Source organism: Rutidosis leptorrhynchoides, chromosome 3, assembly GCF_046630445.1.
Source record: "Rutidosis leptorrhynchoides isolate AG116_Rl617_1_P2 chromosome 3, CSIRO_AGI_Rlap_v1, whole genome shotgun sequence".
Classification (NCBI taxonomy): Eukaryota; Viridiplantae; Streptophyta; class Magnoliopsida; order Asterales; family Asteraceae; genus Rutidosis; species Rutidosis leptorrhynchoides.
The window spans coordinates 352,785,146-352,796,831 of NC_092335.1; positions in this window are offsets into that span (position 1 = coordinate 352,785,146).

Sequence of the window (11,686 nt, forward strand, 5' to 3'; positions counted from 1 at the left end):
ACAAGATCGTTAACCTAAAGGTTTCAAAACAACATTTACATGTAACGACTAACGATGACTTAACGACTCAGTTAAAATGTATATACATGTAGTGTTTTAATATGTATTCATACACTTTTGAAAGACTTCAAGACACTTATCAAAATACTTCTACTTAACAAAAATACTTACAATTACATCCTCGTTCAGTTTCATCAACAATTCTACTCGTATGCACCCGTATTCGTACTCGTACAATACACAGCTTTTAGATGTATGTACTATTGGTATATACACTCCAATTATCAGCTCTTAGCAGCCCATGTGAGTCACCTAACACATGTGGGAACCATCATTTGGAAACTAGCATGAAATATCTCATAAAATTACAAAAATATGAGTAATCATTCATGACTTATTTACATGAAAACAAAATTACATATCCTTTATATCTAATCCATACACCAACGACCAAAAACACCTACAAACGCCTTCATTCTTCAATTTTCTTCATCTAATTGATATCTCTCAAGTTCTATCTTCAAGTTCTAAGTGTTCTTCATAAATTCCAAAAGTTCTAGTTTCATAAAATCAAGAATACTTCCAAGATTGCAAGTTTACTTCCAAGTTTTCTAAATCCATTCCAAGTAATCATCCAAGATCAAGAAACCTTTGTTACTTACAGTAGGTTATCTTTCTAATAAAAGGTAATAATCATATTCAAACTTTAATTCAATTTCTATAACTATAACAATCTTATTTCGAGTGAAAATCTTACTTGAAATTGTTTTCGTGTCATGATTCTGCTTCAAGAACTTTCAAGCCATCCAAGGATCCTTTGAAGCTAGATCCATTTTTCTCATTTCCAGTAGGTTTATCCAAGGAAATTGAGGTAGTAATGATGTTCAGAACATCATTCAATTTATACATATAAAGCTATCTTATTCGAAGGTTTAAACTTGTAATCACTAGAACATAGTTTAGTTAATTCTAAACTTGTTCGCAAATAAAAGCTAATCCTTCTAACTTGACTTTTAAAATCAACTAAATACATGTTCTATATCTATATGATATGCTAACTTAATGATTTAAAACCTGGAAACACGAAAAACACCGTAAAACTGGATTTACGCCGTCGTAGTAACACCGCGGGCTGTTTTGGGTTAGTTAATTAAAAACTATGATAAACTTTGATTTAAAAGTTTTAATTCTGGGAAAATGATTTATATTATGAACATGAAAATATATCCAAAAATTATGGTTAAACTCAAAGTGGAAGTATGTTTTCTAAAATGGTCATCTAGACGTCGTTCTTTCGACTGAAATGACTACCTTTACAAAAACGACTTGTAACTTATTTTTCTGACTATAAACCTATACTTTTTCTGTTTAGATTCATAAAATAGAGTTCAATATGAAATCATAGCAATTTGATTCACTCAAAACGGATTTAAAATGAAGAAGTTATGGGTAAAACAAGATTGGATAATTTTTCTCATTTTAGCTACGTGAAAATTGGTAACAAATCTATTCCAACCATAACTTAATCAACTTGTATTGTATATTATGTAATCTTGAGATACCATAGACACGTATACAATGTTTCGACCTATCATGTCGACACATCTATATATATTTCAGAACAACCATAGACACTTTATATGTGAATGTTGGAGTTAGCTATACAGGGTTGAGGTTGATTCCAAAATATATATAGTTTGAGTTGTGATCAATACTGAGATACATATACACTGGGTCTTGGATTGATTCAAGATAATATTTATCGATTTATTTCTGTACATCTAACTGTGGACAACTAGTTGTAGGTTGGTAACGAGGACAGCTGACTTAATAAACTTAAAACATCAAAATATATTAAAAGTGTAGTAAATATATTTTGAACATACTTTGATATATATGTATATATTGTTATAGGTTCGTGAATCAACCAGTGGCCAAGTCTTACTTCCCGACGAAGTAAAAATCTGTGAAAGTGAGTTATAGTCCCATTTTTAAAATCTAATATTTTTGGGATGAGAATACATGCAGGTTTTATAAATGATTTATAAAATAGACACAAGTACGTGAAACTACATTCTATGGTTGAATTATCGAAATCGAATATGCCCCTTTTTATTAAGTCTGGTAATCTAAGAATTAGGGAACAGACACCCTAATTGACGCGAATCCTAAAGATAGATCTATTGGGCCTAAGAAACCCCATCCAAAGTACCAGATGCTTTAGTACTTTGAAATTTATATCATATTCTAAGGGTGTCCCGGAATGATGGGGATATTCTTATATATGCATCTTGTTAATGTCGGTTACCAGGTGTTCACCATATGAATGATTTTTATCTCTATGTATGGGATGTGTATTGAAATATGAAATCTTGTGGTCTATTGTTACGATTTGATATATATAGGTTAAACCTAAAACTCCCCAACATTTTTGTTGACGTTTAAAGCATGTTTATTCTCAGGTGAATACTGAGAGCTTCCGCTGTTGCATACTAAAATAAGGACAAGATTTGGAGTCCATGTTTGTATGATATTGTGTAAAAACTGCATTCAAGAAACTGATTTCGATGTAACATATTTGTAATGTAAACCATTATGTAATGGTCGTGTGTAAACAGGATATTTTAGATTATCATTATTTGATAATCTACGTAAAGCTTTTTAAATCTTTATTTATGAAATAAAGGTTATGGTTTGTTTTAAAAATGAATGCAGTCTTTGAAAAACGTCTCATATAGAGGTCAAAACCTCGCAACGAAATCAATTAATATGGAACGTTTTTAATCAATAAGAACGGGACATTTTAGTTGGTATCCGAGCGTTGGTCTTAGAGAACCAGAAAATTTGCATTAGTGTGTCTTTTCGAGTTTGTTAGGATGCATTAGTGAGTCTGGACTTCGACCGTGTTTTCTTTAAAAATGATTGCTTAACATTTTTGTTGGAAACTATATATTATTAACATGTATATATTATGTGATATATTAATATCTTAACATGTTTGATATTGTGTGGTAGATGTCTACCTCTAGCACAAATCCCATTGACTCACCTAATAATAACGAAGAGTCGAATATATATTGGACTGATTCACAAGTTTCCGAAGAAGAACCGGAAGAAGAATCAGAACCGGAAGAAGAATCAGAACCGGAAGAGGAGGAACCGGAGGAGGAAATAGAACCGGTGGGGGAAATAATAAAACGGTTAAGTAAAAGAAAATCCTCAACCAACCGACCAAGGTTAATTATGGTCAATGGTGTTTTCGCCAAGGAAGCAAAATATTGGGAGGATTACCAATTCTCCGATGAATCGGATTCCGATGAGAATTCCGATGATGTTATAGAAATTACCCCAACTGAATTTAAAAAGGCAAAAGAAAATAATAAGGGAAAGGGCATAAAAATAGAGAAATCTAATTCCAACCCCGATGAACTTTATATGTATCGTCAACCCACAAAGCCCTTAAGTTGTAACAATGACCCGGGAACCTCTAAACCACCAGGTTTTTCTATACCGTTGTGGAAAACGACAGCTCGTATTAGGGGAACATCATATATCCCTAGAAACTTGGCAAAACGAACCAAAACCGAAGAAGAAGAAACGAGCTAGTCGGAATAAGATAGTTGTATTCGTGTGGTGTATTATATGTAATATAGTGTGCTTATGCTTTATGATATATGTAAAAATTGCTTGTATTAATAAGTATTTTTTTTTATGAATCTAACTCTTGTGTATTTTACAGTATAAAAACACAAAATGGATAGACAACCCAATATTTTAAGAGAATTACCCGGAGACATGATTGATGAAATCTTGTCTAGAGTCGGTCAGAATTCTTCGGCACAACTATTTACGGTGAAATCAGTTTGTAAGACATTCGAAGAACATTCCAAGAATGTCTTGGTTTATAAGAGACTTTCGTTTGAAAGATGGGGGATATCACATTGGGAAACCCATAAGTTACGATGTGTTTACTTTAACGCATATATTGCGGGGAACCCAAATGCTATTTTACGCAACGGGTTAAGAAATTATTTTGACTCAATGTATCCGAATATAGGACTTCATGATTTAGAAAAAGCGGCTAACATGCAACATAAAGAAGCATGCTATGCTTACGGGTTAGTAATGTTCACTTCTCACCAAAGTGAGAAAAGAACATCGGGCTACAACTATTAAACAAAACGTTCCCACAAGTGACGGAGTCGGTAATTGGGGTAAGAAATGAGGTTTTTAGGTTATTACGAGACTGTTGGTCATTACGTAACCCTCGTCCCTTTGATGACGTTACAACACACTGTCTTATCAACGGCCATAACGGTTATGTTCCACAAGACCAAGGATGGGAAGTAGTCCTAGTAAAACCAGAATGCATGACTTGTTTCTGGACGTATGAATTACGTGTCTTTATTGCCTTTGCTGAACGATTTGTGTACTAGCTAGAATTATCTTCACAACTATCTTGTATCAAAGTTATTGTGTGCTATATTTCATGCTTTATGTAAAATAAGTGGTATTGTAAGTTTGTAAAATATTGTATAAAAGTTTGAACGCGAAATATTATTATAATCAGTTTTTCATATAGAATTATAGTAGTTGAATTGTATATTAGCTACTAAGTATGAACTTAACGGGTAGGTACTACCCGAATTTAAACTTATAAAACGCTAATATGAAGAAAAAGCTTTTATAAATGAGTTCATATTATGCTACGAAATACTATTAACTACTCTTAATATTCTGTATGATTAACTTGTTCCATTTGACTATTTTGAAGGAAATGGCACCGACTACTCGACACATCGTGAATATGAATGAAGAGGAATTCCGTACTTTTCTAGCTTCAAACATAGCCGCAGTACAGGCTGCGCTACATACCAATAATAACCTTGGATCTAGCAGTACAGGAAATCGTGTAGGATGCACCTACAAAGAATTCACTACCTGCAAACCTTTAGAATTTGATGGAACCGAAGGACCGATCGGATTGAAACGGTGGACCGAGAAGGTCGAATCGGTGTTTGCCATAAGTAAGTGTACTGAAGAGGACAAAGTGAAGTACGCTACGCATACCTTCACAGGTTCTGCGTTAACATGGTGGAATACCTATCTAGAGCAAGTGGGACAAGATGATGCGTACGCACTACCGTGGTCAGCATTCAAGCACTTGATGAACGAGAAGTACTATCCCAGAACCGAGGTCAATAAGCTCAAGACAGAACTTAGAGGGTTACGAACCCAAGGATTTGATATTACCACGTACGAAAGACGATTCATAGAATAGTGCCTATTGTGTCCGGGAGCGTTCGAAGATGAGGAAGAGAAGATCGACGCGTTTGTGAAAGGATTACCGGAAAGAATCCAAGAAGATATAAGTTCACACGAGCCCGCCTCCATACAACAGGCATGTAGAATGGCTCACAAACTAGTAAACCAGATTGAGGAAAGAATTAAAGAACAGACGGCTTAAGAGGCCAATGTGAAGCAAGTCAAAAGAAAGTGGGAGGAAAACGGTGATAAGAATCACCAATACAACAACAACAGCAATTACAATAATAATCGCAACAATTATCCCAACAATCGCAACATCAATCGCAACTACAACAAACGGCCCAACAACAACAACAACAACAACTACAACAATCATCCCAACAATAATAACAACCGCAACAACAACAACAATCAGAAGCAGCTATGCCAAAGGTGTGAAAAGTATCACTCGGGGTTCTGCACCAAATTTTACAACAAGTGTAAAAGAAATGGTCATAGCGCGGTGAAGTGTGAGGTCTACGGACCAGGGGTTAACAGAACGAAAGGAAAAAATGGTATCGGAACGAGTAATGGCGGAGCAAGTAGTGTCGGAGCAAGTTATGCCAATGTAGTTTGTTATAAATGTGGAAAACCGGGCCACATTATTAGAAATTGCCCGAACCAGGAGAACACGAATGGACAAGGCTGCGGAAGAGTTTTCAATATTAATGCGGCAAAGGCACAGGAAGACCCGGAGCTTATTACGGGTACGTTTCTTATTGACAATAAATCTGCTTACGTTTTATTTGATTCGGGTGCGGATAGAAGCTATATTAGTAGAGATTTTTGTGCTAAATTAAGTTGTCCATTGATGACACCGTTGGATAGTAAATTTTTACTCGAATTAGCAAACGGTAAATTAATTTCAGCAGATAATATATGCCGGAATCGAGAAATTAAACTGGGTAGCGAAATATTTAAGATTGATTTGATACCAGTAGAGGTAGGGAGTTTTGATGTAATAGTTGGCATGGACTGGCTGAAGAAGGTGAAAGCAGAGATCGTATGTTATAAAAATGCAATTCGCATTGTACGAGAAGAAGGAGAACCCTTAATGGTGTACGGAGAAAAGGGCAACATGAAGCTACATCTTATTAGTAATTTGAAGGCACAAAAACTAATAAGAAAAGGTTGCTATGCTGTTCTAGCACACGTCGAGAAAGTACAAACTGAAGAAAAGAGCATCAATGATGTTCCCGTCGCAAAAGAATTTTCCGATGTATTTCCGAAAGAATTACCGGGACTACCTCCACATCGATCTGTTGAATTTCAAATAGATCTTGTACCAGGAGCTGCACCAATAGCTCGTGCTCCTTATAGACTCGCACCCAGCGAGATGAAATAACTGCAAAGCCAACTGCAAGAACTATTAGAACGTGGTTTCATTCGACCAAGCACATCACCATGGGGAGCTCCTGTTTTGTTTGTCAAGAAGAAGGATGGTACATTTAGGTTGTGTATTGACTACAGAGAGTTGAACAAACTTACCATCAAAAACCGTTATCCACTGCCGAGAATTGACGATTTATTTGATCAACTACAAGGCTCGTCGGTTTATTCGAAGATCGATTTACGTTCTGGATATCATCAAATGCGAGTAAAGGAGGATGATATTCCAAAAACTGCTTTTAGGACGCGTTATGGTCATTACGAGTTTATGGTTATGCCGTTTAGATTGACTAACGCACCAGCTGTGTTCATGGACCTTATGAACCGAGTGTGTGGGCCATATCTTGACAAGTTTGTCATTGTTTTCATCGATGACATACTTATTTACTCAAAGAATGATCAAGAGCACGAAGAACATTTGAGAAAAGTGCTAGAAGTATTGAGGAAAGAAAAACTGTACGCTAAGTTTTCAAAGTGTGCATTTTGGTTGGAAGAAGTTCAATTCCTCGGTCACATAGTGAACAAAGAAGGTATCCAGGTGGACCCGGTAAAGATCGAAACCGTTGAAAAGTGGGAAACCCCAAAAACTCCAAAGCATATACGTCAATTTTTAGGATTGGCTGGTTACTATAGAAGATTCATCCAAGATTTCTCCAAAATAGCAAAACCCTTGACTGCATTAACGCATAAAGGGAAGAAATTTGAATGGAAGGATGAACAAGAGAAGGCATTTCAATTATTGAAGAAAAAGCTAACTACGGCACCTATATTGTCATTGCCTGAAGGGAATGATGATTTTGTGATTTATTGTGACGCATCAAAGCAAGGTCTCGGTTGTGTATTAATGCAACGGACGAAGGTGATTGCTTATGCGTCTAGACAATTGAAGATTCACGAGCAAAATTATACGATGCATGATTTGGAATTAGGCGCGGTTGTTTTTGCATTAAAGACTTGGAGGCACTACTTATATGGGGTCAAAAGTATATTATATATACCGACCACAAAAGTCTTCAACACATATTTAATCAGAAACAACTGAATATGAGGCAGCGTAGGTGGATTGAATTGTTGAATGATTACGACTTTGAGATTCGTTACCACCCGGGGAAGGCAAATGTGGTAGCCGACGCCTTGAGCAGAAAGGACAGAGAACCCATTCGAGTAAAATCTATGAATATAATGATTCACACTAACCTTACTACTTAAATAAAGGAGGCGCAACAAGGAGTTTTAAAAGAGGGAAATTTAAAGGATGAAATACCCAAAGGATCAGAGAAGCATCTTAAAATCCGAGAAGACGGAACCCGGTATAGGGCTGATAGAATTTGGGTACCAAAATTTGGAGATATGAGAGAAATGGTACTTAGAGAAGCTCATAAAACCAGATACTCAATACATCCTGGAACGGGGAAGATGTACAAGGATCTTAAGAAACATTTTTGGTGGCCAGGTATGAAAACCGATATTGCTAAATATGTAGGAGAATGTTTGACGTGTTCTAAGGTCAAAGCTGAACATCAGAAACTATCAAGTCTACTACAACAACCTGAAATCCCGGAATGGAAATGGGAAAACATTACCATGGATTTCATTACTAAATTGCCAAGGACTGCGAGTGGTTATGATACTATTTGGGTAATAGTTGATCGTCTCACCAAGTCAGCACACTTCCTGCCAATAAGAGAAGATGACAAGATGGAGAAGTTAGCACGACTGTATTTGAAGGAAGTTGTCTCCAGACATGGAATACCAATCTCTATTATCTCTGATAGGGATGGCAGATTTATTTCAAGATTCTGGCAGACATTACAGCAAGCATTGGGAACTCGTCTAGACATGAGTACTGCCTATCATCTACAAACTGATGGGCAGAGTGAAAGGATGGTACAAACGCTTGAAGACATGCTACGAGCTTGTGTTATTGATTTCGGAAACAGTTGGGATCGACATCTACCGTTAGCAGAATTTTCCTACAACAACAACTACCATTCAAGTATTGATATGGCGCCGTTTGAAGCACTTTATGGTATAAAGTACAGGACTCCGATTTGTTGGAGTGAAGTGGGGGATAGATAGATTACGGGTCCGGAGATAATACAAGAAACTACCGAGAAAATCATCCAAATTCAACAAAGATTGAAAACCGCCCAGAGTCGACAAAAGAGCTACGCGGACAGTAAAAGAAAAGATATAGAGTTTGAAATTGGAGAAATGGTCATGCTTAAGGTTTCACCTTGGAAAGGCGTTGTTCGATTTGGTAAACGGGGGAAACTAAATCCAAGGTACATTGGACCATTCAAGATTATAGATCGTGTCGGACCAGTAGCTTACCAACTGGAGCTACCTCAACAACTCGCGGCTGTACATAACACTTTCCACGTCTCAAATTTGAAGAAATGTTTTGCTAAAGAAGATCTCACTATTCCGTTGGACGAAATCCAAATCAATGAAAAACTTCAATTCATTGAAGAACCCGTCAAAATAATGGATCGTGAGGTTAAGAGACTTAAACAAAACAAGATATCGATTGTTAAGGTTCGATGGAATGCTCGTAGAGGACCCGAGTTCACCTGGGAGCGTGAAGATCAGATGAAGAAGAAATACCCGCATTTATTTCCAGAAGATACGTCAACACCTCCAACTGCTTAAAATTTCGGGACGAAATTTATTTAACGGGTAGGTACTGTAGTGACCCGAACTTTTCCATGTTTATATATATATATATTAAATGAAATTGTTATTTATATGATTAAGTGTTTCCAACATGTTAAACAATCAAACTTGTTAATACTTGATTAATTGAAATAGGTTTCATATAGACAATTGACCACCCAAGTTGACCGGTGATTCACGAACGTTAAAACTTGTAAACACTATACGATGACATATATATGGTTATATATATAGTTAAAATGATTTTATTATAAGTATGTATCTCATTAGGTATTTTAACAATGAGTTATATACATAAAAATGAGACTATTAATTTAAGAAACTCGAAAACGATATATATAACGATTATCGTTATAACAACGTCTTACTAGGTACATATGAATCATATTAAGATATTGATACACTTGGTTAATTATGTTAAATGATAAGTAAATATATTATTAAGTGTATTAACAATGAAATACATATGTAAAAATAAGACTACTAACTTAATGATTTCGAAACGAGACATATATGTAACGATTATCGTTGTAACGACATTTAACTGTATATATATCATACTAAGATATATTATATATCATAATATCATGATAATATAACAATTTAACATCTCATTTGTTATAATAAACAATGGGTTAACAACATTCAACAAGATCGTTAACCTAAAGGTTTCAAAACAACATTTACATGTAACGACTAACGATGACTTAACGACTCAGTTAAAATGTATATACATGTAGTGTTTTAATATGTATTCATACACTTTTGAAAGACTTCAAGACACTTATCAAAATACTTCTACTTAACAAAAATGCTTACAATTACATCCTCGTTCAGTTTCATCAACAATTCTACTCGTATGCACCCGTATTCGTACTCGTACAATACACAGCTTTTAGATGTATGTACTATTGGTATATACACTCCAATGATCAGCTCTTAGCAGCCCATTTGAGTCACCTAACACATGTGGGAACCATCATTTGGAAACTAGCATGAAATATCTCATAAAATTACAAAAATATGAGTAATCATTCATGACTTATTTACATGAAAACAAAATTACATATCCTTTATATCTAATCCATACACCAACGACCAAAAACATCTACAAACACTTTCATTCTTCAATTTTCTTCATCTAATTGATCTCTCTAAAGTTCTATCTTCAAGTTCTAAGTGTTCTTCATAAATTCCAAAAGTTCTAGTTTCATAAAATCAAGAATACTTCCAAGATTGCAAGTTTACTTCCAAGTTTTCTAAATCCATTCCAAGTAATCATCCAAGATCAAGAAACCTTTGTTACTTACAGTAGGTTATCTTTCTAATACAAGGTAATAATCATATTCAAACTTTAATTCAATTTCTATAACTATAACAATCTTATTTCGAGTGGAAATCTTACTTGAAATTGTTTTCGTGTCATGATTCTGCTTCAAGAACTTTCAAGCCATCCAAGGATCCTTTGAAGCTAGATCCATTTTTCTCATTTCCAGTAGGTTTATCCAAGGAAATTGAGGTAGTAATGATGTTCATTACATCATTCGATTTATACATATAAAGCTATCTTATTCGAAGGTTTAAACTTGTAATCACTAGAACATAGTTTAGTTAATTCTAAACTTGTTCGCAAATTAAAGTTAATCCTTCTAACTTGACTTTTAAAATCAACTAAATACATGTTCTATATCTATATGATATGCTAACTTAATGATTTAAAACCTGGAAACACGAAAAACACCGTAAAACCGGATTTACGCCGTCGTAGTAACACCGCGGGCTGTTTTGGGTTAGTTAATTAAAAACTATGATAAACTTTGATTTAAAAGTTTTTATTCTGGGAAAATGATTTTTATTATGAACATGAAACTATATCCAAAAATTATGGTTAAACTCAAAGTGGAAGTATGTTTTCTAAAATGGTCATCTAGACATCGTTCTTTCGACTGAAATGACTACCTTTACAAAAATGACTTGTAACTTATTTTTTTGACTATAAACCTATACTTTTTCTGTTTAGATTCATAAAATAGAGTTCAATATGAAACCATAGCAATTTGATTCACTCAAAACGGATTTAAAATGAAGAAGTTATGGGTAAAACAAGATTGGATAATTTTTCTCATTTTTGCTACGTTAAAATTGGTAACAAATCTATTCCAACAATAACTTAATCAACTTGTATTGTATATTATGTAATCTTGAGATACCATAGACACGTATACAATGTTTCGACCTATCATGTCGACACATCTATATATATTTCGAAACAACCATAGACACTCTATATGTGAATGTTGGAGTTAGCTATACA